The sequence below is a fragment of the Semicossyphus pulcher genome, unplaced genomic scaffold, assembly GCF_022749685.1.
Source record: "Semicossyphus pulcher isolate SPU_LCO1_2020_fin unplaced genomic scaffold, fSemPul1.0.p SCAF_16, whole genome shotgun sequence".
Taxonomy (NCBI): domain Eukaryota; kingdom Metazoa; phylum Chordata; class Actinopteri; order Labriformes; family Labridae; genus Semicossyphus; species Semicossyphus pulcher.
In genome coordinates, this window is record NW_027211670.1 from 23,093,190 (window position 1) to 23,120,428 (window position 27,239).

General features: G+C 44.4%; 1 protein-coding gene across 1 annotated transcript in view; it reads right to left on the reverse strand.

Annotated features, from left to right (window-relative positions):
• LOC138593428 (thyroid hormone receptor alpha-B) overlaps window positions 1-27,239 on the reverse strand; it is a 152,945-nt gene that overhangs the window by 105,491 nt on the left and 20,215 nt on the right. The window contains exon 2 of the mRNA XM_069664430.1: window positions 6,379-6,457. The gene's annotated coding sequence lies outside the window, so the exon portion shown is untranslated. The remainder of the gene's footprint in view (window positions 1-6,378; window positions 6,458-27,239) is intronic.

Below are 27,239 nucleotides of genomic sequence, written 5' to 3' on the forward strand. Positions count from 1 at the left end.
GTGTTCGCGTGTGTGCCGAGTGGGCACATCAGTCATCATTAATTATCTCGGATTAAAAGAAAGAACAGGTGCACGCCGTTTCCATTTTTAGAGAGAAGGTATGTTTTTTTTTCTTTCCCAAAAACTGCTCTGCACATGCCCAGACGCCTACGCGGCCAAATCCCCCGCTGTCATCTGAGGCCTTCAGGTAACAACACTGTAATCATCACAAACACTGACACACAAAGAACACATGAGGTCAGGGGAGTCTACAGGGAGGATACATATGCACACGTGCATTAACCCACCTGACAGCAGATAGAGAAGTACACAGCGTTATGGAATATATGGTCTATACTGCATTCCTTCCTATAGCAGATCACAGAGTGCACACATTCTCAACAACAGCAAAGGTTAACAAGCGCCCTCATGTCACACACCAGTAATTGTTGTCTTATGACTGCAGTTACAGCAGTGATTCGCTTCACATTTGGAGGAATTATTCGGGTAATTTCCCTCACGATTAGCGAAAAGCAGATCCGGCTCTTTAACTGATAGGAAAATAAGAAAATGCAGAAGAGATTAAGTGTAATTTCCCACTTAGATAGGATAATATTTTTGTACTTAAAGCAGAACATGTGTTGTTTTTGTGCCTCGCAGGGCTCCTCAGCCAGAGAGAGAGACAGGTGTTTGTTTAGTATGGAAGCCATGAAGGCAAGAGAGGAAAGAAGCGGTCAATTACTTTTTCCTCCTGTGTTCATGAATTAGCAACAGAGAGGGTTTACGTTTTTCTTGGACCATTACGCTTGTTTCCTTTTTTCCATCTTTGCAAACAGGTGAAAAATAAACGTTTTTAACGGCTGAATTTGAATTTGTTTTTTGCAGGTGAGTGTTTGGAAGAAGAGAGCACACTGCAAAACATTTGAACTGCTAAGAATATTTAATTTGCTTATTTCACAGGTCACAAAACATGAAAACAATTTTCCAACCTGGCAAAACTTTGATTTCTCTACTTTTTGCACGGATAAAAAAATATAAGACTCCAATAATTGTATTTCTTCTCACTGGCCCTTCTTGGCTTCCGTACTTAGCAACCTCCACAGAGTCACAAGAACAGCCTGAAAAAAAAAAGGCTACAGTTTGTGTAGAGCATCGAGTTCGGACAGTGATTGACACCTAAGTAACAGAATGAACTGAGTCTGTGAGCACTGAAGAAAAAGTCAGAGGATTGTGATGAGGATCCGAACAAATCAGAACAGGGATTAGTCGTACTCGGAGCACTGTGCTGCAGAATTAATTCAAGCGGTTGGATTCAGTGCGTCTAAAACTGTTTGAGATTAACTTTACTTCTTTCCTTACGTACGTCCGACGAGTCGACGCCGGCTGAAATGCGATGCAGACAGATTGTACATCACTTTACTTTTTCCAATTTCACTGCTGCTGCTGACAAGACCGACTCTCAGACCGACTTACTTTACTGCGTGTGCACAATAAAACATAATACACACGGCTGCATACAACATGCGCCCACTAAGAATGCTACACACATGTTACACTTGTGTATGAGGTGTGCATGCATGCATGTGTGTGTGAGAGAGAGGGTCCACCGCAGCAGCTATGTCAGCAGCGCTCCTGTAGCACCAGGTGAGATTTATGAGGTGTTAAGAATGCTAGCCGCTAGCCCAGTGATGGGAGACTGATCCCACCTCCCCGCCGGCCTGTGCCCCCGCCTAACACCCCGCCCGACTCCTACTTAAAGACACACACAAGCGAAAACAGCCATTCACATGAATGCACGGCTGCATATAATACTCCTTACATACACATCGACCCCTGAACCCGAAAGTGTGAGGCGAAAGTCTGCACCGCCCCCATCAAGGCTCAGAAAAGCTCACTTCCTGGGGCTAAACACACCCCGGCCTCTAGCAGGTTCTTCCCCCATTCATGACATGTTGTGTTCTTCAGTGTAGAAACCAAAGAGCCAAGAGACACCGTCCAGTGGGGACATCGCTGACAGAAGAGCTCGCCTTGAATATGCCTCCAAAGGTCAGAGCTGGAGTCAGTGACGGGGGCACGTTTCACAGCTTTTACAAGCACCATGAATCACTGAGGCTCCTCACTGTGACAGCTGACACTGAAGACGCTCTCTGTACAGGATTACAGTACAGGACAGTATAGCATGTTCTCCGCCAGTAGCTTGATATTCTTCAGCTTATAAACACATACTTACTTTGTGTATTTTGGACTCAGGATTTGTAACTGGAAACGTCCAGATCAAGTGATCATTGTCAGTCCTAAAGTTTAATGTGACAGCTGCTTTGACACTCTCTAAGTCCACTCACAGTTACACTGTGGGAGCTACAGTGACAGGAAGCTGCTTCCCTCACAAACAACCGGCGGCTCTCGGGTGCTTTTCGACCAAAAGGAACTTTTAGTTCCAGGAATTCTCAAAGAACTAAATGGTTCCCGTTGTTCATTGTTGTCTGCGTTTCCACAGCGGCCTAAAGTGCCGGGAAGATTATGCAATTTAGGCTAATGACGTGTGGAGAAGCAATAAACGAAGATGACGCCATAAAACGCGACGAACGGGCAACTATCATCATTTGTGCGGCTGCAGTCTTTCTAACATTAAAATAAAACGCTCCAATCAAAAACGATCAGCGCTGCAGGCCCCGCCCTGAACGTTCCTGGACCTTTGGACAGTAAAACCCCCCGAGCAGGGACTTTTCAGGGGCGTACATCAAATACCCCTGAACTAAATTTGGACTCTGGTTCCTGCTATCAAAATGCACATGGTTCCTCAGAAGTTCCTGGGGAAAGTTCCTGCTGTCAGAAAGCTCCTTGGAGCAGCCACCAAAACCAGTTTCTGGTGGCCAAAGCTCATTTTCAACTTGTGTGAAAACAACAGAGAAAAGGCAAATTGCCTCAGCCGTCCTGAACTGTAAAACTTTGATTCATTAAAAAATGTTTTAAGTACACCTGTAATGTTGTGTTGTTGAAGGATCCCAGTATGGGGACAAAACTTGGTAGCCGCCAAATCAGCACAGTACAACAGCGTCTGTGTCGAGTTTGACTGATCATAAACTTCATTGCTTTCCAGACAGTAAATTAAGTTGTGCGTTCATGCAGGACACGGAAGTCAAACGCCCCAGCTGTGATCAGCTGTCGGCCTGCAGACTGAATCATTGTTTCTCATCAGTGATACACCAATCATAGCCGCTTCTCACATCAAGGCGGTCCCTTTAAATGTAACTTCCTTCTCACTGATACCAGCGCTGCACACACACCACCGCTGCTGCTGCTGCTGCTGCTGCTGCTGGCAATGCTTTGCCTGCACCACCCCAGCCTCTTCCTTTCTCATCTGAAGCGCGTCTTGATCCTTGCCTGTGCTGTATTATCTCTCGGATGTACGTTGCCGCTGTAACATTATAAGCCTTTCGCCCGGTCTGTTTACCCAGGGGGCTTTGCATTACGCTCCCCAGATAGCCAAAACAATTTAACTTCTTCTTGTAAGATACGAACTGCTGGTGGGTTGCTCACACGAAACAGCCTGCAAACATAACACCCCTGCCCCCCACATATCCGCTCCATTACCTTCGCAAAGTAATGCCCCTCCCTTCCAGGTGTGTACCTTTTATACTAAACAGCGAGGCGGAACAGAGAAACAGGCTGCGTTAAAGGGGATACGGTGAATACCAAATGATTATGCAACAGCAAACGTTCACTCAAGGCAAGGCAATTTAGGTCACTGACCTTCTTTACTAAAATAGGTCAGGGGTCAACAACCATGCATGTCACGTTTACAACAGCATCATAACCATTTACATCAACGGCAAACATCTGAAACAGCAATGCTAACATCTTTACAACCTCTTCCCCTCACCGACAGACGGCTCATTCTCAGACCCAAGACTATTTATACATTGAATTATGGCGAGACACACAGATCATGTGCTTTAAGCCCGGGATTATAATCTGTTGTGGTCACAGCAGCGATTACTTCCGTGTTACCTGTGTCCGGTTCCCTGAAGTGGCACTTGATCCTTTGACTGACACCAGTGTCCCCTTTGGTCCAGCATGAGATCTCTACCATTAAAGCATCCAAACATCTGTCCAAACAAGTGAGAGGGTAACTCCGTCTCACTCTGCTGTGCATTATCTCCCTCCGCTGCATCCCTAATGCTGCAGGGACTTAAAGCAGGATTAATCCACAATTACGTGCTTCCCTGTTCTCCCCAGCTGTGCAGAGAGGAGAGGTAACGGGACTGATGGAAGCCCCGTTCAGAGCTCGATTGCCAAGGATGCTTTGAGCAGAGTCTCAGACAACGGAAGTTAAACAAAAGTCTAATTCTTTGAATCCAAGATCAGCATATGGTGCTCTCTGACCCCGGCCATCACATGCTTATTTTAATTTCCTGTGTTGCAGATTTCCCCTGGGAAAAGCCTCTTACTTATGACCAGTTTTTTTTTCAGTAAAGACCTTTAAAATTGTACAAATGTAGGTGTGAGGCAGCAGCGTCATGTCAAGGAACCACATCAAGACTGAATAAAGGCTGAATAAACCTTCGACCACAGACCACAACATGAAGAGGAAAGAAAGTCTGAAGCTGCAGTTTGGATCAGGAACACGTTTCTCTGCTGGCTTAGCTTTGATTGATGTTAACTGGTGTGATATACAAAATATACAGCCGAGCTTGCTCTAGTTTTTCCGTCAGCAGAGTGTCACTGTGAGTTGATATGATCAACTTGTTCGCTCATTTTAATACACATCCAACCAGAGCCGTACTCAGGCTGTGTGAGGGGCAGGGGCAAACAAAAGGGGCACCCGCCGTGTGCCACGGGGCACCAGCGCGCAGAAAGTTGCAATGCGAAACAACAACGTGGGCATTTTTAGTTTTAGAAGCACCATGAGGGCTGATTGTCTCACACGTAGGAGTGTGTGAAAGCCAACTCATTTTGCAGCATCTATCATTTAGTCACTGGAAGGATACACAGAGGGTCGGGCTGAGCGATATGGCCAAAATCCTCATCACAATATCTCGTGTTCTGGTACTTTAAAAAATATTAGTCTATATGAAATAACCACGTTAAAGCCTATTTTTTGGATAATAATGAGTTAATTAAATACATTTCCTTAAAGTCATTTCCTGTCCATGTTAATAAACAGCGCCTCCCTCTATGGTTCGCTACAGGTGCACTCCCACGTGCACCTGTAGATCGTAAAGTGACATAAAAACTGCAGTAAAGCAGTTCAGGCGCTGGTTTTGTGACATCACGAAAGAGACGTTCTAGAAAAACACATACGATAGACATTTTGTTTTAATGATATATATTGTCAGCCCTCCCACGGGGGCACCAAGGGGAGCAATTGCCCACCTGACCCTCCCTTGAGTACATCACTGCATCCAAAAGTTACTGTGCAAGAAGAGTCAAGTCCAAAACTGACTTTTCTTCTTGCTCTGTTTTTGGTCTCCACCAGTTTTGGAGGTAAAAATCTGGGTTGCTAAATGCTCAACGATGTGCACCAGCTTACTCTGTCTGTCTGTTGACCGCCGCTCGGCAGGTAGACTGCAGTGGGTTTTTTAAGCCTCATCTGTCTGAAAATGTTACTATATGAGTCTGGAAAGCTAAACAATAAGCTAAAACTCAATATGAAGCTCTGTGAAGCTAAAGGGGGGCCTCAGCTTCAGATAACAACCCCTTTCACAGTGTCACTGTCATTATATACAATTTTATTATTAAGTATTGATCATGGCATCGTCTCTCTCTCTCCTCTGATCCCTTGATATCTCTCTTCTGTCAGCTCGCTAATAAAGCTGTTAAATTAGCCTCTTAATATGAACCTGTATCGAGCCTGACAGGCAACAAACAGGGCAAAAAAGAAATCTGCCCACTGCCTTAAAAGCTAAATCTTGCAGGGAGTGGATGCTGCGAATGACTCAAGGTGACCTAGATGAGAGTGTTTCATGAACTGGCGCTTCCTCTAAGTTGCAACAGCTGGACTCTGGATGACCCTGTTTTAGGGGGTTTAGGGAGCGGAAACCTTACATTTTTCAAGACAGGATTAAGGAAAGTGAAGGGAACACGTCGCCCACGTATCCGGCGGAAATTACATCCTCATAATACCTGAAGAAACTCATCAGTGGGAGTCAGGGAGGCTTCCTGGTTGTAAGCTACAGGACTGTGAGAGTTAGAGGCGGAGCTACAGAGAGATTATGAGCTTTATATGTGACACATGACTGTGCACAATTAGAGGAAGAAGAAGAGGCAGAGATAATGAATCATTACACGAACAGCAATGACTCCAGACGAGCGGCTCGCTGCGTCTGTGGTGTTTACCCTCACAGTATAAACATACATGAGCTATATACATACGGGGAGGGCTGGAACATAACCTACCAGTCATGTTGCATGTGTCTGTGTGCCGTTAATGATTTCCCCGGGCCTCCTGCGTTGTGTGGTCCGCCTTGTCTCCGCCCTGGAAGAAATAAAAAGCGGATTGTTAGGGTGGGTGAGCAGCTGAGAAAGGAGGCGGAGGGGGTGGAGGGAGGAGGAAGGGAGGGATATAGCATATAGAAAACAAACAAGGCCGTACAGTACAAAAGCCAGCGAGAACGCCCCTCCCTCCTCCGTCCCTGAAATCCCCCTTTCCCCTCTGTCCTCATTCCTCACGCTTACTTTTCATGCTCTCCTTTTCTCTTGACTTTCTCTCCTCTGCTGACTTCTTCCCCTTCATCTTCCCTTCCCTCTCACTTTCTTCTTTAGTTTGAAGTCCTTGTATTTGTTTCCTCTCCTTAAATGCTCCAGTTTCCCCGCCTCTTCCCTTTCTGTTTCCCTCTTCCTCCACATCTCCATATATTTCTCCCCTCGCTCCTTTCTCCTCTACCCCCTCCTCCTGGGAAAAAATGTAACCCTGGCCTCAGAAGCCTCGGCCTGTTTACCTCACAGACGGACATGAAAGCCAAACATTTATCTATGGGCCTGGGTCACAGTCATGCTATAATGGGTGCAGAAACATCCTCCTACAGCGGCCAGTCCTGGTGGTAATGTCAGCATTGAAGCCAGAGACCTTGACAGACATCAATCATGTATCCTAAAGACTCTATGACTTTGATGTTTACCAGCCAATCACCTCGTATAACATGCTAGCACGGCAGTCTTGTGCTAAGCTAACACCAGCTGAGAATTGTCAAATGTCCATGTTGTTCTAGGAATGGTTATTTGATTTCCTCCTCAGAGAGAAATGACAGAAAATACTTAAATATGAGCTACATTCATGGCATGGTTAGCCTAGCTTAGCATTAAGGCTAAAGGCTGCGGGAAACAAAAAGAAAAAAGTCGTATTAGCGAGTTATTTCACATTTCCTTCAGACATACCTGTCCTGAAATAAATGACAATGTTTGGTGTTAGAGGAAGTCACAGACTTGACGTAGTTTTGATTTAAAAAAAAAAAAAAGTTTAATCGATCCATTAAGCCCCCCCTCAAGCTATATATTTTTTAAACTTTTTGATGTTTTCATATACACATACTGTGAATTCACAAACACTCTTAACACAATGTTTACACACAAACAAGATTTCCCTGGACAGAGGCCGGCTAGACATATCCTGTTGCCAGTCTTTAGCGTAGCTAGGCTAACGACTTGTTGGCTTTAGCCTTATAGCTACTTGTATGGCCCCCAGGAAGAACAGTTGTTAATGCGGTAATAACTAATGGGGATCCTGAATAAAAATATTTCATGGACAAACCAGAGATACATGTAATGTATGTATCTATCTTCTTATCTAACCGTTGGAAAGAAAGCAAATCTGCATATTCACCAAAATGTCAAAACATTTCTTAAAACATCAGCACCGTCTTTTTGCCCGCATCGTTCACAAAGGAATTACCACTGCAGATAAAAAGTTCTTCTCTCGTTCTTCTATTAAAAGTTTTGTTTCTGTTAAATTAACTTTTATTTTAAACAACATTTCACCTTCTTCAAAATAAAATCTTTTTAGGTCTTTTATCTGCAGAAAATAATGACTGGCCGATGTTTTTTAGAGCTCAGATGATGCAAAGAAAACAAGTTCATGTTTAAACAACAGAATGTTTTAACTCAGGAAGAGTTCACAGATCAGTACTTGGTTTGTAATCACAGCTCTCCTGCATCTCTGCATGCTCTCCAGCAGTCTGTCACAGCGCTGCTGGGTGACGTTAGGCCGCCCTTGGAGCAGCTCAACTTTGCTCGATGGCTCGTGACCATCCATCTTCCTCTTGATCACTTTCAGGAGGTTTTCAACGGGCTTCAGGGTCTCTTAATTTTTCCGGAGCTGTACATTTCTAATATTTGTTAGCAGAGCCAAAAAACGATTTTTCAATTTCATGTGGGTTATGTAATGTTTGAGCTGCCTCTAATTGCGTGTCATCTAATCGTTTGCTCACACTAGCGGTGCCAACAGGCGACAAAACAAATATCCATTTCAACGGTTTGCGGTTTGGAGAAACAAACTGACAAAGAGCCGAGTGATGGCAGCGAGACCTCAGCGACTTGGCAACAGGAGAGAATTCAGCAGAGTTCAGCTTTATGCAAACGAGCAGAGATTCAGGGCAACGATAATCAACTCAGGGGCAGAAATGTCGACACATGTAGTTCTGCATCAATACACCTTTCAACTTAAGATCAGGTCCGTCCGCTGCTATGAGGAGCACAATGAAAAGCTGAAGGTGGTTTTACAGGCCAAGCCTTGTTTGTTATCTGAGGAACAAAAACTGCAACTTCACATCAGGAAATAACACGGTAATGAGGAACTGTGTGTGATTTATAGCCATCTTAATGGCAATTTATTTATAGGCAATTTATCTCGGCTGCAATTCATTACAGTTTGTGTCTCAATAAACATTCCACATGAGCAGTTTTGGCCACAACAGACAGCTCCTTGCCACAAAGTGGGAGCGAGACCAAAAAAGAAACAGATGATGAGAGGGGAAAGAGGCGGAACGAGAGACGATATCCAGAAACTGTGAGAAAACCTGTGAAAGTGAGAAAGTTGAAGTGAAGAACAGCGCCTCGACTCCAAAGTGCTTCGACGCAGGAACGGAAAGAGGAAGCTGTTAATGTCTTCAGGGTCCCATCGGACAGGAAGCGCTGGAAGCAATGCATGTGCACGTGTGCACGTGTGCGACTTTCTATGTGTTGTGAAACCATTTGTGGGGTCAGATTGTTTATGTGTGTTACGTTTACAGTTTCAGTGTGGGCGCGATAGAACTTAGAGTAGAAGAGAAGTAGAGTGTGACTGTGAGAGGATATAAATCGATGATGATGGCAGCTTCTGGTTCTAGTAGGCGCGTTTGCAAATCAACTAGCAAGATACCTTTCTTCTAATCTGGGATTTATGGCATTCCTCAACTACTCAGGTATTAAATATATTTAATTTTCTTGTGTAGCTAAAAACAGACCTTCATGTATGGTTATTTTATTAATACTGTAAACACTTCTTTGTCTAAACTTAACAGTCCGATTATTAGCTTTAGCTGACTAAAAAGCAGTTGGAAAAAGAAGATAACTGGAGATTTTTTATGTATTCCTTTGAATAGATGTTCCAAAACATAAATATTCTGTTGGGTTACTTTGTCCTTTTATCAATTTGGTTTTTATCATGAGGTCGACTTTATACAGTTTTCTAAGCTTCCCACGGAGCTAACTTTGAAAAGACCGTGCGGTGAGGCTGAAAACTATTGAAAAGGAAGCAACCGGATCTCAATTAGTCAGATTTTAATTCACTAAAGTTCAAAACAAAGAAAAGGCAAGTCGAGTTATTTTATATTCCAACAGTTTCTCAATTTGATAAAAGGATCATTCATATGATTTAAAAAACCACAGGATATAGTTGAAAGCTTTGGACATTGATTGATTCTTCAAGGTATTTTTTTCACTTGATTTTCCAAATCCAGCTCATCTCAATGTAACATGATCATATCTCCAGATCCACTTATGTATATTTACCGAATGAGTCTTCTCCACGGCGAGATGCGGTCAAAGCTCCAGACTCTTTTTTTGCTGCGCCACATCCCTGCACATTTTGATGCTATGATTGAAACTTTCAACCCCCGTGACAGAATATTACCCATATCGCTCACGCCTCGCGAGCACTCGACCGTATGTGTGGAAAGGGGGATGAAAAAGCCACGGGTGGGTTTTGCATTTCACATGCCACATGAGGGGAATTCCCCCTCCGCCCGAACATAAAGAATCAATTTTCCTTGAAATGCTGCAAAGGGGGGGGGGATGATGGAGGGTTAGGTGGGATGGAAGATTTGATGGAGGAAGTCCAAGAGCCTCTGAACGGGACTTATTTTACAAGCAGATAAGCTGAAGGTCATTCAGTGAATGCAGATCCTGTCAGACCGTCGGCCGTGTGCCAGAGGTGGACGATGCCTCTGGGTTTCAAAGTACAGCCAATGCAGACGTGCCTTTAAGCTGCATTCTTTCTAACGGCCAGAAGGGGGCGACTCCACTGGTTCCAAAGAGAAGTCAGGTTACATGAAAGTAGATGAGAAAATGACCTTACTTTTCAGGTAATTTATTACCTCAGAAAGCATGAGGTATTCATTTATCAATGGTGGTAGGTTAGGTATCATGTTATACTTCCAAAACACCAAGATGACGCTGAAATGCCAAACTCAGTGCTTTCCACGCTGGATTGTGTCTGTGCAGTGTATGGCAGTCTGAAATGAAAAGTGCATCAAAGGAATATGGGTCAGAAATGTCACAGAGACACCGAATCAACTCACTGAAGACAACATGTTACGAAAGGAGGTCGACTATTTAGCCTCTGCGCTGACAGTCTGTGACAGGGGCCAAGTCAGATCTAACCCTCCCACTCTGCAGAGCCGCAGAAGATGATAGAAGGCAAAACAGAAGGGAAGAGAGAGTCACGTCGGGGAGGAGTGGTGAGAGTTTAGAGCTCGAGTGTCTCTAGATGACGACGAGCTTTAAAGTTAAGTCTCTTCATTTTGCTAACTCTTCCGAGCAATGCTATCGCTGCTGCCAGTGCCTCCTTCTCACCATCCTGCCGACATGAATAGCTTCCTTTGTCAAAGTGAAATTCCATTGGCAAGTCTCTAATTAGCTGGAGGGCTCTTCTCTTGCCGACCAGCCTGGGTAAAAAAGACAGGGCACAAGGAGAGAGGTAGCTGGCTGCGAGTGGAAACTGGGCAGACAATAAGGAGCCTGAATGAAGAAGCGGTCATATGATGCCCTCCTGCTGGAGACGAGACTAACTAATAGTATAATTTGAGTGTTGGGAAACGAGGGGAGAGAGAAGCGTGAGCGTGAGGGAGTTTGTCCGGCCCGGTGCCGTGTTGGTTTTCAAGGCTGGAATCTGATCTACCAGCGCTGGGTTATCGAACACCAATATGAATCCTCAAATTAGTATGAGCACTGAATTGCTAGGGAGAGACTGGCATACTATTCTGCCCGGCAACAGCTGCTGATTGGGTAAATGAGTGTTTTTAATTCAAGCCATTCAAACATTTGTCTTCTGTGGGTACCAACAACTCGATGACATCCCTATGATGTCATGCTTTAGGTAGGCGTAAGACTTTCAATATGTAGCAGGAAGTGTGCGTTGATAGCTGGGGGCAGGAAGTTTGAAGGTAAAGGCCATCAAATGAAAATGCTACCATGTTGCATCATGGGAAATGTAAGAACCTGTTTTTTTAAAAGCTGAGCCATGCCTCTGCTGCTTCAATTTATGAGCGTGGTTTTATTAATAGGTCTTGTGTAAGTCTGCCAAATGAATGGATGTCCAATACTAAATTACAAGAGTTCACTTTTACCTAAATATTTCATATGAAGACCCTGAGCTATCTCCAACACCTGTGATTAGCCTTGTTGAGTTGAAGCGAATATCGAGTTGTCTCGTGTGAGTGTTCTATACTGATCAGTGTCCTATGTCAAGTTGGATTTCAGAGCGTCAGCCTGGTATGAAATCACATGCTGCTGCTATATTTGCACTGACTGGATAGATATCGTATGTAGTGTATCAAAGCCTATACTGGTGCAATGTTAGATAATGTTCCATAGCATGTGATCAACAACTCTCAGGATGGATTGCTTCCAAGTGTTGTTTTTTCGAACATTGATTTAAGGGACCCATAAAGTGACCTAATAAAGACACCTGAGGCAGATAGGCAGCTATATCAGATCCATCAACAATAAAATCTGCTATAGAGTAAAAACACAAGTTTGTATGACTGAAGATTCAGCACGAAGAAGTATTGGCAATGTTGAATTGTAGGCACTGAACTGTAGATATAAAGTCCAATAAGATGTTTGTAGAAAAGGGAACAATGACCCGTTTTTTTTACTTAGAAAATTTGCGAGACAATGTACTGTTGCTCTCTGTGAACGTTGATACAGCAGCGTTTAAACACACACAGTTTGTCCTTGACCCATCTGAATAACAAACGAACGAGTCGAGCAATTAGAGATTCTACAGATGCAAAACTACATCAGACATTCAGCGTCAGTAAGAGGTCGATCAACAGTGCAGGATTGGCTTGGATGGATGGTTGGATGGATAGATACTGATGGATGGATGGAGGAATGGAGGAATGGATGGATCGGTGGAGTGAAGGATGGATGATGGATGGACTGTTGGATGGATGGATGATGGATGGATGCATGGATGGATGGACTTTTTTATGGATGATGGATGGATGCATGGATGGATGGACTTTTTTATGGATGATGGATGGATGGACTGTTGGATTGATGGATGGATGAATGAATGGATGGATGGGTGGATGGATGATTGAAGGATGGATGATGGATGGGCTGTTGGATTGAAGGATGGATGGATGGATGACGGAAACAAAGTAATCTTAGGCGTCTGGTGCTATATAGTTATGTTATAAAGAACGCATTCCAAGTTTTCATTTGACCTCCAGTCACCTCTAAACAGGATTATGTAATTATCTTATAGCTCTGAATCAGCCTGGAGGTGTTCCCAGAAAGACTGAGGACGAGGCTTTGATAAGACACATCAAAGGCTGAGTCTCATGCTCGCCTTGACTTACTGTCTGATGCCTATCTAACCAAGCCTGCCCTCCAAGCCCAACATCCCCATCACGTCTTTACATTTTCAAAGAGACTGTAAATCCTGCCTCGCAACAGTTTATGACGCTCTAACAATCCGACCGCAAGCTCTTGTTGAACCGAGTTACAGGATGTCATTCAAGTATGCAAGAGACTGGAGTATTTGCCGTACTACTTCCTCCTTGTATGAAGTCAATCATTAGTTGGTACAAGTCAACATGCAGTGCTGTTTCTTGAAACTGAAGCAAAGGCATCACAGCGTGGCAACTTAAAAGGTCTACATTTCAAAAGTCTGTGATGGAAGCTGCGAGAGGACGTTTTGTAGGATTTGGGCTGCTTCCTTTTAGTGTCTAAAAATGCCAAACTGAAAGCCCCAATAATATGATCTCACCAGATGAAACAGCCACAGTAGGTTCAAGGAAGTCTACAACAGAAGCAGAAAAAGTCTTCCCACTTCAGAGGGCATTCAACTGAAAACATCTTGAGGGTAAATTCTGGCAGTGGGCCCCAAGTTCACCGATACACCCCCTCTCTGGTGGCAAATGTAAGGCTTTGAACTACAGTCTGGGAGGGGGTGTGGGGCATTCACTGGCCTGTCAGGGCTATGAATGATGGCAGATGGAAAAAAATCAGATCCTTCCCTCGCTGTTCTGCCTTCGGGGGTACGCGTGTTCTGATCACGCGGACCGAGCCATGCAACGCTAAACACAGCAAGTCGTACAGAGCTCTGGCTCTGGGGTTCAAAGTGTCATCGTTTCATACAGAGGTTTAGACGCATCTGTTGCCTTCGGAGATACTTTGATCAAACTTGTGAAGATGCAATATTTGAACTTGGGGTAGTTTTGATGGTTGATTTTGATCAACTTCTTAACTAGGTTGTGTTCAGGGAACTGTAATTTCAGAAAACATGCCAGCCATGATTCCACTTGTCTTCTTTGCTGCAGCACATTGCATCATGGGTATTCATGCTGCTTGTTTGTGGGAAAGAGCTCATAACCAATCTGTACTGGCTTGATCCCCCGCCAATGGGTTCGCAGGGAAACAGGGCTCCTTAGTGGAACTTAATTTTTTAATCCTTCTCATCGCCACCTGCACACCCACACCTCCTGCACTTAACCCAGGACCACCCCCCTTAGTCCAAATAAGCACTAAAGAAGATCTAACAGCCAAAGCCCCTCTTGATCTTCTTTGGGAGAAGACGGAACACCAACAACCCTCAAGATCCAAAGACACGATGAGAGAATAGTGTGAAACAATTGCAGCAATATACGAGCATCGCTGCCAGCAGCCCGAGGGAACACAAACTCGTCTGGCAGGAGACCACAAGCAAGACAGAAGAGAAAGTCGTCACTGCCAGACTGTACAACATGGTTCTCTGTTGGCTTGAAGAGAGTGCTGTGCAATCTGTGTCACGTCTCTGCCGACGTTTACATGTAAGAGGGTATTTAGAATCTCGTACTGTAAGCTTTGTATGACAAATGATTAATCTGTAATGTATGAACGGTTAAGAAAATTGCATTCCTAGTACCTTACCTTACCGGTATTTATCTGAGTTAGGTATACAGTGTGAAAGGTCTCCGTGTCTCTCGGGCACAGCTGCTAAATCTGTTGCTCTTCAGGCCCCCGGCGTCGTCATTTGTTGTAGTTGCTGGCCTTTAAAGTAGCTTCAGCTTGGATTTCTACTCTTCCCTTGTATTTCCAGGTATCGACAGCTACGCTACGAGCAGAAAAAGTGTAGCCCAAAATATGAGTGCGGAGGATACATCCTTAAGAGTTTTGGCAGGCTTGGATATGCAGCCGCATTTATCTGAACCAGAAGAAATGCAGCGGAGCGAGGCCATGGCCGAGGCTGCTGTTGAAATTTCTAAATGCAATCACAATGTTGGTCAGACGAAACCTTTCTGCCTTGGTGTCACCAAATTAAGACGCCAGTGTTCACGCACAAACCCACTGGCATCGAAATAGCCTCACGTGCGACCCGTTGCTGCACGTCCTGTGTATGCGGTCTGCTGTGCCGGTCATTAAAGGCATCATCATCGCAGAACCGCAACATGACGGGAATTGCATGACAGCAGAACACACATGTAAACACTTCTTTTGGGGAACCTATGGTTTCACATATGGAACTGATGTAAATAAGGGAGGAAAAAAAAAAAGCTCCTTCGTGCTACTTTAGCTTTAATGTAGCTCAAAACAAAATATGTTCTGGGTTTGGATGCACGCTTTCACTCTGCATGTGAAGCTTGGGATGTAGCCAATAACATCAGGGGGTAATTCTCAAGCTCTGGGCACAGGGAGTAATAGTGGATAAAACTATTTATTCACACAAAACATGGATGTGCATGTCCAAACCCTCACACACACTCTCACACAAAGAACAGTAAACATCCCTCGGGCTATCTCTGTGGCAATCTTTTAAAGCTGGAGGAGAGAGTAAGGGAGGTGGGAGGGGGCGACAGCATGTTCATAGTGTCACTCCCAAGGGCGGTCGTTTCGCCGCTGTAAAAGACTGGGCGCACTATACCGCCAGTCGTAAAACACACGGCACTCAGGCAGAGGATGACTTAAGAGAGATGAGGAGGAGGATGGCCATAAGGAGAGAGATGACGAAGATAGAGGGACTGAAACACAGAGGGACACAAGGCCTTGTTGATGAGGGGCTGCACAGCTGGATGGTTCAAGGAGACAGAGGAGGGGGCTGGGATGGGAGTGAGAAGGCCGTGGAAGACACGGTGGAGACAATACAACAGGGCTTGTCAAAATGAAAATTTACTGTTGGTCGTGCCATAAATAGCTTTGCTCCGTGCCCTCGGCAATGTATGTGCATAAAGTATATGAAATATGAGGAAGAAGAGGAGGGCGAGGCAGCTACAGCTCGACAAGTACTTATGTACTCTGTGCTGAATAAGAGGCGGAGAGAGGCTGGTGTTAGTCCATATTCTGTGTGTAAATATGTATTATCTATCCGTCTACCAACCTGGTTTCAGAAGTGAAGCCCATGTGGAAGTGCCTTATACCTGCAGTCTTTCTAGAGATGAGCAGGAAGTGACTCCAGTGGTTGCAAAAAGAAGAAATCTATAACACTGATTGATTTCTGACCTCAGTAAACATTTTAAGCTTGTAACAGTTCATTTGCTTCAACAGCAAACTCGTCGTTCAACCATTTATCCAAATATGGTCACTTCTGGCTCCAAAGTGAAACTAAAATACCAACTGAGGCAACAAAGCGGTGGTCCACAAACCAATGTCGAGATGGCTATGAGGCCCGCACAATGTGAGGGAAATGTGGGTAAACAGTGTTCAATATTGCAGTGACGATATGATGTGCAACATATGAACAAATAATTACCTGTGCATGTTTTTAAACCAGTGGTTCCCAACTGGTCTCGCCTCAGGACCCACCACCTACTTAATGACGCTGAATTCCTGAACATTTTCAACCACTGCAGTTTATATAATAAAAAATGGTGCAGTTCAACACAGTAATATCAACAGCACAGTAGTATGAACAGTGTAATAGTCAAGCAAAATGACCAGCAGTGCATAAGAGGAAAATAATAATACAAATCATTCAATAACAGCCTTTTTGTGCAGGTGCAAAATAAATGCAACGACTGTCGGGCTCATAATGTTTCAAGAATGTAATCGTAGCTGGGATTACCCAATCAGTGGATACATGGAGTGTGAATAAACTACACTATTGCAAGCACATCATAAGAAACCCATGTCCTTCAAAATCTGCGACCCACTGAAAAAAGCACTGCGACCAACTTTTCGATCCCGACCCACCAGTTGAGAACCACTGAAACTACGTGTTGCTCTGTTGCCAGATAAACTCCCAGTCGTCACCAAAGTGACACAAACGTATCTGAAGGTGGTGGACGCTAAATCAGAAAGGTCGAACATGTTGATGCTGATTGTGAATGCACGGCACGTTCACACACGACGTTTGTTTAATTCATTGCAGTTCAGCCTCTTTCGGTTTGTTCATTGAACATGTGCATCATGTTAACCGTCATCCCCTTCGTTATCACACCGCCCTCTGGGCTGCATCTTCTTACATGCAGTACGGCTGGAACGTTTCTGTCTTTGTGTGTTCACAGCAGATGAACAGCATGTAACATGATCTCACACTCAGACAATAAAACCTCCTGGATCCGAGAGATAAGCAGGACGTTACTTTGCATGTTGATCTATAGGATGATCATTCAGCACACTCAACAGTTACGATGATGGAGCTGTTCCTGGGTGCTACACCTGTTACCTGCAGCGGCTTTGAACTGCGGTTGAATATGAAATTTGCTATGCAAATGCCATGCCGCGCCTATAGATCCTACAGACCGCGTTTATATCATCACATGCTGCTGCGAGTGATTTTAATTTGCTCTTTCAGACATGCTGTTAACATTAGTGCCATTGGACTGGTGTGTGTGAGTAAGGAGCAGAACAGAACATTTCTCCGTGGCAGTTTTTCCCAGATCGTTTTTAATGCGGACCAGTTGTGTTTCAAACTACAGCTGTCTTCAACTCTTCAGAAACTCCCACTCCATGTATGTTTGTTATTAGTGTTTTTTTTTAGCATGATTTTCTATGATCCACCCTCAGCTAAGCCAGAGAACGTCTAACTTACAGCAACGGCAAGGCGAGATCAGGCACAGGGCCATTCAAGGTGCGTCACAGGGGCACAGAAACATTAACAAGAAGAAGATGTGTCCTTTACACACAAGAAACCACTTCATTGACTTGAGGACTGCGGTATCAGGTCGTGCACAGACTGACAGACTCGCCGGTGTATCTGAAGCATTTCCTGTTCTCAGCTTCGACCCATCAAGTTACAGCTACTACTGCGATCTACAAGACTTCCTGTGGCTGAGGCAAGAAATCTAGCCGTCTTACAAGATGAAAAAAAAATCTTATTTCAATTGATGTCAATGATCAGTCAAAGATGTGAAATGTTTCCTCCACCCAGGAAGGAAAAGAAGCAGGAAGCTCAACAGGTGCATGACAACAGCTGGGCCCCACCAAAGCTGGAGACGTGCATTAAATCACCCCGGCCTCGGAACCCACAGCCCGGCCCAGAACAGAAGCTATCATCGTGGAGGCTAAATGCGATTAGTGTCCAGTGGTAATCTACGGCCTATTCATTCCTGCTTAGAGTAGGTGACACATTTGATTCAGAGGATTAGTCCACCTCTGCTCGCCGTGCGGGGGAGGGGAAATCAAAGAGGCCATACCAGGGGAGCGGTGGAAAGAGGAAGGAACTGCGTGGAAGAAGAGGAAGGGATATCAAAGACACAGAAAAGGGGAGCAGGAGCCATGAGCCCGACACTCTGCCATAATTAAAGCAGACAGTGCCTTTGTGCAGCCATGTCATTAACATAACCCAGCACACTGCAGGGGCCGCGGCTGCAGAGAGTTCTTGCCTTCAGAACATACGTGATGAGAGGCCGTGGGACGCCAGGAGCCGTCTGATGCTGCAGAATTCACCGCATGACGAGTTCAACATTCAAACTTTAACGGCTGTAATTTCACGAGTCTCATTAACCTTTGAAAAGCGGCTTCGCCCACAGCACACATCGATTTAAATAGATGAGCTATTATCCCGATGCAATCACATGCATTTCCATAAATAAGCTGAGGGAATGTTGTATGCAATCTTGTATACATACACATATAATCACAAACATCGCCACTGTTCACTATATCATCTCCACATCCAAACGCTGGGGTTTTATGACACAATGAGACACATTTAGATGTCAGTGGTTGCGATCCTGAACGCAGCCTGCCACAAAAAAACACAGAGAAACCACGAGACTCACCACATGATGTCACATGTGGCTACGGGTACGTTATCTATGACTCTGTGAGCGTCTCTGGCCCATCTGCAACTGCTTTTGTTGTTAAATCTCGACTTTAATTGAGCAGTTTTCTGCTGCACTTAAAAACAGCAGAGCACATGTACATGCATGCACACAGAGCCGGCTGTGAGAGCTGTAACATAACTTATATTTTGCATTGTGAAAGTACACAGGAAATTTCAGCAGATGCATTCAGCAGAATCATATTTTGTTATCATTTAAGTGCTTTAAAATTCACATTAAACTAAAACCTTCCACCCTTCTTCCAGCACACGTGGTTCATCCCTCTGCCAACGACGCCGACAGTTACATGCGGAGGAATATTTGGGAGTAACAACACCTCAAACAAGGTGGATAAAAGGGACGTGAGTGTCATCATTTTCTATCTATAATTGCATTAAACTATCTATTTACCTTGCCATCTCGCTATCTATTTGCCTTCAGATTATCCTGATAGATGTGTTAACTGCAACGTCTGCGTGTGTGTTAAGCTTTTCTTACATTAGAGCCACGAGCAGCCAGCTCACCGTCCTCTAATCTTCTGTTCGTCTCCCAAACACACACTGTACGTGCGCTGCAGGGAAGCTACCTAAAGCCCGCAGTCTGCAGCACATCTGCTCCATGATTGGTCCACATGTGGTAAATGGTGAAAGCCCAAGGATACTTCGACATGCAGACAGGAAGCGCTGGGGGTCGAACTGCTAAATAAGTAGCTAAACATGTGCGACAACTTTTCTTGTAGATTAATCGTGGAAACTGAGAAACTTTTCTTTCTGTTTTGAGCAGCACAAAAGTTGCAGCTTGATATTTTTGAGTTAACTTGCCTTTCCTGACATTGCACGTTCCTGTAACGTGACTACTGCACGTGCTCAAGCTGCGATGTCGATGCTGAAACAATACATCGCTCAGCCCTCAGCAGAGGATATCTTACTGCGTCTGCACCTGCTTTTAAACAGCAGATATGCACACAAACGCTCAGTCTCGATATCACACTGTGTGGACAGCATCACAGCACGCTGTCTTGATATTTATCTGAGATATGTGTGCAGCTAAAGATTTGATAAACATACCTTAAAAAACTCTAAAAGTAAGAACCAATTATGCTTAAATTTACTGCATAATGAAGCTGCGAGTTAAACACAGGTTTACAGCCAACATTAAACTGTACACACGCTCTGAGCCTTAACACACATCAAGTAATATAAGCACGTCTGTGCCGTCATTTAAATGTCAGGCAGCAGTGAAGGCGCTCCACGTTGATCTGCCAGGAAAGAAAAGTTTAAATGTAACAAAAGAGGAAAACACGTCAGCTCCAGCATCGCAATAAAGCACGGCGTGTTTTTAGTGCCTCGGTGATGATTTCAAAAGAACACATCGCTGCATATCAGCGCTTTAAGATTTATGTGCGTCTGTTTTAACTTTAACGTGAGAGCATGTCACGTTTGATTTACTTAAATTAAACAGTCCTTATTGAAATGTATCCAAAGCACTCGTTGTTCCAAGAAAGACATGATGCAAACGTCCTTGTGACATTGGTTTTACAGGAACTATTGTGCACTAACTTCTCCTTCTTCTCACAGAGCCTCAGAAATCTGTACATTAGCAGCAGGTGGAAACAGATCTCATGCCGTCAGGGGACCCGCACAGATCCTGAAGCCCTTTCAAGCCCCAAACTACTTTCATATCTTTGCATAGTTATGTCGTTTTCATGTGTCCTCCCTCTGTAGACTTTGCGTTTCTCTCTGCATGAAAGTGCACAGTGGTGGCATGTAATGTACGCCCCGCGAGCCTTCTCTCTGTCATGTTTTTGCATGTGCCAGCTTTGTTATCGGTCTCTGCAGATTCAGCTACGCAGAGGCAGGAAAGAGAAAGAGACTGAATTCAGAGCGTCAACGAGCAAAAGAAAAGACAGCACGACAGAGACAGTGAGTGTGTGAAGTTTGAGTGAGAGATAATGATGAAGGGAGAGAGCAGAAGAGAGAGCGCGAGACAGAAGAGAGCGACGGTCCTGGAGAGTCACTTCCGGGCTGGCAGCTGTAGCTTCGGCGAAGACTTCTTTTATCTGTCGTGCTTAAACGAAAGAGAGAGATCAGAATTTCAACCTCAACAAAATAAAACACAACAATTTATTAAGTCTGAACCCTGTACGGCTAATGCTGCAGCCTGTTAACTTAGCTTCGAATCTATCTTGGATCCCATCGGCTGACGACGACACAGCCTCTGGGGACAACGGTGAACATGCCGGGCGTGTAGCCGGCGGTTAGCATAAACAACTTCCTGTCAAGACTTCCTTTTCCGCGTGCTGCATTGTTTTCATGTGATTGACTTTAATCAACGGTTCTTTTGCAGAAATTTCATCATCATGATGCAGATTAGCAACCAGTCAAAGTGAAGCTTTGTCAGGTCTGTCCTCAAGAGGAGAAGAAAACCACTTTAAAATGCTCGTGTGTTGAACAGAGGTCGGATCGATCTGATGCATCCGAGGAAGTCAGGAAATCTGAACGGCTTTCGTAACACAGCGTCAAGAGACTTCATCTCAAGTTGAATTTTAGATCTAGCACAAATTGTTAGCTGTTAGCATGCAGATGTCTGTTTATAGAGATTAATTAGAAGGTACATCAACACATACAGAGCCAATATAAATTTTTAGAATAACAGAATATAGTTTAAGGGGGGGGTTATGTCCTGGATTATTTCTTAGCCGAGAGCAGCGACTTCCCGGAGATGGAGATGACAGGAACACGACACTTTTACAGTGAAATCGCTTTAAGGAAAATGGTATTTGACACTCTGTCCCAGGTCTTGAAATGTAATTGAACCTGACCCTCTGGTGGCTCTGTTTCACCTGAGGAGTTTACTCTACCTGTTGCAAAACGTAATGCCCTTGCCTTCGTCGTGCTCTCCTGGCTCGTCGTGCTATAGGCAAAAAAAGGACAGCGACCGTCAGCCAGGAAAATCAAGAGTTACAACCGGAGCCAACCGCGGACGTCACACATGCAGCACTGTCTGGATATCTGGGAAGTGTGCTTCTGCAATTACAGTTTATCACCATAGGTGGCGCCAAAGAGAACGAAACTGAGATCTTTGAGATTATAAGAAGAAGAAGAAATCGCTTTAAAACATGTGACAAAGCAGACAATATGAAGATATTAATTGGCCTCTGGGAAACTGTTGCAGCTGTTTTGTCGTTAAACAGACCAAACAGTTATTCAGCTAATCTAATAGTGATAACTCAGTAATAGCTAAGCTAATAGCGCCCTTTGGCCCTGCAGGTAATGTAAAGTACAAACCAGCCCAGAGAACGTGGGACTGAGTGCAGACAGCTGCTCCCTAACAGAGTCGTTCCACCTTAAGAGTCTTACCCAACCCTCTCATACGTGTTGAAACCCTGCCTCCGTTCACAGATAGCATCTCCTACAGAACACCCCTGCTGTACGTTCGACTAACACAAACTCCTTTTCTCCCTGATAACACTTTTCTTTTCACACGTCGTCTTGTAAAAGCTGAATTCTGCGACAGGACTCGGTGCAGACACACCCTTGTTTGTGTTAGCTCAGCTGCAGCTTCAATGCTGCCCTGCTGTTCACAGTATAGCGAGTGTAATGTTCCGTACATTATGTACTTAACCATGACACTGCACTGTGCTGCGGACCCAGACTCAGTAATCCTCTCCTCTCTCTCGCTCTCTCAGGCTGAGGACACAGATAAGGGAGGTGTCTACAGCACTACCTGTTTGTCTGTGAACTCTGATGTAAGAGTGCATTGTCCCCGCTGGTGAGGCGACACCTGTACCATGAGGACAGGGAGATCTTCATCACGTATAGAGCTGTGTTCGAGCTGTGTATCAGACGCTGCTGGAGCCTGCTGTGGCATTTGGGTGCGCCTGACAATACGATAAAGGTGGATGAAAGAGACAGAATCGCGTTTCCTCACATTAATTCAGCAATAGAGCCTCTTTGTTTATACTTGGATGAACAGAAGGAAGTCTTTTCTCTCAATGAACGTCTGCACAGGCTCAGGAGGAGGCAGCGAGAGGAGGAAAATGTCACTGAGTCATCCGAGACACTGTAAAGGAGTAGTTCCACATTTTGGGAGCTGCGCTTCATTGATTTCTGTCAGCAGGGAGATAAAGGTATCGATGTCTGAGCTGGAATCAGGCTGGACGGCCCGACTTCTGAAACACGGCTGTGTCATTCATTATACATCTCTAACAGGAAGTTGTGGAAGATCCTTTTTACACAAGCCTTCATTGTTTTTACGACAGAAAGCTACAGCTGTCTTTTGTGCCATCACGACAAACATTTGTTTCAGATGTAATAACATTTCGTTTGGGGTGAAACGTGGTGAAAACATGCAGGCTACAAATACTCCTTTTCGGCCGAGGCTGGCTCGGAGACGGTTCTCAATTAAGAACAATTTCTTTTGTGTTTCGACAGCGGAAGAACCCGCTCTCGGCCAGGAAAACAGGAACCACGAACTGCCATTTGTGTCGGCCATTTTTCTACACTCAGCGACACAAAACAAGGAAGGTTATGGATACAATCTCATGTCTAATGTGATCTCGAAAAGACAAGAGCAACACCAGCAAACATGCAACGTAGTCCGCCATCGTTGTTATTGTGAGGGAAAGTTCGCGCTAGAGCTGCCGGGTAAAGCGGTCACGTATAGAGTGACGTCATGGCTCTGCCACGGGCTCCAGCAGGTGGAAAAACAAACAGAGTTTGAACTAGAACCCGGCTTGAAAAGAGGTAAGAGACAGCCGCAGGAAGATGTTGTTTAAACTAAAAAGAATATAATAAAAACAAAAATAGCTTGAACAAAACTTATATGGCTGAATGGACCTTCATGGATGCAGGGATGGATGTTTATTCAAGCAACTGAACTGAAGTAAAATCATGTCTGATTTGTATCCATTCAAAGGCTTGCGTGTCCTTTTTGCAGGGTGTTATGGATGTGATGCATTTGCAGATTAAACATCACATTAAAATAAAACAATGAAGCACGTGTGTGTTGCAGAAGTGGAGCCTGAGCGTTGAAAAGAAGCAGATAAAGCAGAGGAATGTTAAGCGAGGCTTGTTGACAGTGGGGAATACAATCACTGAGATCAGATTGTGCAGCATTTCCTGTCACGATTAAACCGCAGTGTTTGAATTTGTGTTAAAGACCCGGCAGAGTAAATGCTGAAAAGGAACCAAAACAAACAGGAGTACAGTAAATAAACTGTAGAGTAAATACTCAGCTGTATTTGTTTCCACTTTCCCAGTAACTGCGGCTGCTCCACAGACAGTCAGGAGCTTAGTCGCAGCTGATCTGGACTCACTTTGACTTTGTCATAAGTTCAGGCCAACTCCCGCCTCCTTCCTCTCCTCTCTGCTGCCAGATACTCACAACAACAGTGGAGTAGAGGTTTGGCGGGGGAACAGACGGGCGCCAGACAGGCAGCTCACTGGCAGCCTAACACTATTACTGATCTCTGCCAAACTTTCTCTGACTGTGTACATGTGCTGCTGCTGCTGCGGCCTTTTAAAAGCAGAGCAGCAGATACTGTACTGGGTCATGTGTGCTGAAAGGTAGAGCAGCAGCGGATAGCAACTTCACGACTGTACGTGTGCATTCTTTAAGTCTTTAACCTGCAGGAGAAGAAGCACAGAAAACTCATTTTCCCATGAACCACTTACCCTGGGAAAGTTAGGGGTAATCTTCCATGAAGAGTCTCTTTTGATTCGGTAACAGCCCAGCACAGTTAATGACTTAACACATTTGACAGAGCCGGGGGATCACAGGACACTGCGTGAAGTACACCGTGTGCTTCTGGCCAACACGACATCACAAGCTCACTTTAGTATCAACTATTTTGTGCACAATTAGAGCCAAATAGGAGCTCAACCACCAACGTGGACCCTCCCCTTTGACAGAAAACGTGATCATTGACGCCCTACATAATTTATGCCTCACACACATAAGCTACAATGTTCTAGCAGGATCCGGTTCCTCCAACACGGCGACCCTCCATGTGCTCGCCTTTTGTGCTCAGAGAACTGGAGATGTGACCGTTATACGAGCTGTGATCAAATCTGTGATCAAATATCTCGATGCACTCGGGCTTGTGACCGTGCATGATGTGTAACAGCAAACTGATGTCTGATAAAAAAAAAAGGTTCCTAAAAATAAGACGAATCATTTGATCTTCTTTACGTCCTTCTGAGAATGTTAAATAACGTCCCGGCTGCCAGCCGAACAATGTTAAAGCGATTCAGTCTTGTGATGTCTTGAAGAGAATTTGAGCCGTTTAAACACAGCCTGCTATTCAAAGACAGAAGTCATTCTGCGGGAGTTGGCATGAATGCATAAGTGTTAAAACGTAAGGTCGCATAACAGCTAAAAGGCATCTCATTGTCTGATGCAACAGCTGCCACTGTCGTGTAAGAGGTCCGACTGTGGGCTGATGATAAGACTTAACTAGCATTAGACTCATTATACTTGTTAGGTGTGATATTTTGTTCATTTTGTTTCACTTTCTGTTGGAGGAGGAGTTCTGTTTGTTTTGATTTCCTGTAGAGCTGTCTCAACCTGCTTGTTCACATTTTGTTGTCACTTTTATTTCACGGCTAACGAGAGGTTGCTAGCTAGCTACAGTTAAGCCGTAGGAGTGGGAAAGGTTACACTCGGCATTCAGACCCAAGTCACATGACTCTGCAGTAGACCCGGGTAGTTATCGCCTCGGCTCCGATCGGCATTGATGGGAACACAAAACCCGTGTCGACACGCTAATCTCCGCCCCCTTTCCGGCGCGATGCTATGCTCCGTCGGTAACTTCTGCGACTCCTTGTCATCTCAGCTACAAATTCCGCCCGTCTCCGTCCGAGCAGCGCTCGAACATCGTTCCAAAATTGTCTGCGGCGAGTTTGATGAACAGACTGAATGAGTAATAGATACAATAAAGACCTAACCACCGTAACATCTTCACTGTTTACTAACCCTGTGTCAGGTGTGTTTGTGACGTCAGACGGTGACGCAGCAGAAAAGAGACCGACAGGAGTATATTTTTTTTCCTGTTACTTTTTCCTTAATTATTTTTATCTATTTGTTTGATTATTTATTCATTCTTATTATTTTGTATTTATTTACCTTATTTTTATTTGTATTTATTTATATTTTTCTTCCTTTTTCTTCCATTAGAAGCCGAGATTTATACAAAAAATATCACTGATATTGATCGATCTTTACTGACATCACCATTATTATTTCAACTTGTGTCACATATTTGACAATAACTACTCACATCATCAGTTTCAATCCCACTGCTAATTATCACTGATCGTCTCACCCTCCCCGACCTGACTGTGAGCCACTGTACACAGACACACGCACTTACAAACATACACACACACAACAAATGAACACACTATAATACCACAATTACATTATTTGCATTGTATGATGTTAAATAGCCTGCGTTCTGTGTTACCTCTGCTGTTATAGAGAGTATACTTCACTGGCAATGGGAAAAGAGACAATCAGCTTCTATAAGCGGCTCTTCCTGGGTCTGAAAAACCTGCGTCAGGAAAAGGGTATTAATCGATCGCAAGCTAATGTAGTTCACTTACTAACCCCACAAGAAGCCACTTTGTCACTAAGCTTTCAACATTACAGCAGAAAGATTTCACTTTTGCGGTCACTATTCTTCATGGGTATAGATGGGTAGGTAGCTAGCTACAGTAAGCTAACTGCTAGCTTAAGTAGCCACAATGTCACCAAGCTCTCAGCAGAACCACAGAGGAGTTTTGCTTCGTCATTCTGTGGTATGAACAGACACTAGAAGCAGACTTAACTTCCCCTTTTTGTTTCACCTTTCTCTGAGCCTGATAATGTGTTTCAAGAAATTAATAGTGACAAGAGTCGGTGACAGGAAGTAGCTAACAGTTTTCTGAATGAGTCAACAGATATGTAGATGTTATCTCTGTTATCTTCATTTTTTGGCTTCCATTTTTTAATGGCTGCGGCCAGCAAGTCGTCTACAGTAGGAAGTTGAGGTCCACATTCTCCATCCCGCCTGCGACGCTTTGAATTTGTCAATTGTTTCTCCGGCTGGGGGAAACGTCAATGAGCACAACACCAGACCTCTTTGAATAGCTGAATAAATTGGAGATGCGGGCGGTGATTCAGAGCTGTGCAGACAGACTCGCTTTGTGTGCAAAAGCCTACAAACAAACAAACACACTTCTATAAGCGGCTCTATAGGGCCGCGAGACAGGAGATCAAATGGGACAAACTTCTAATGCAATAATGATGGGGGGAAAAAAGTGACTCCTAAAC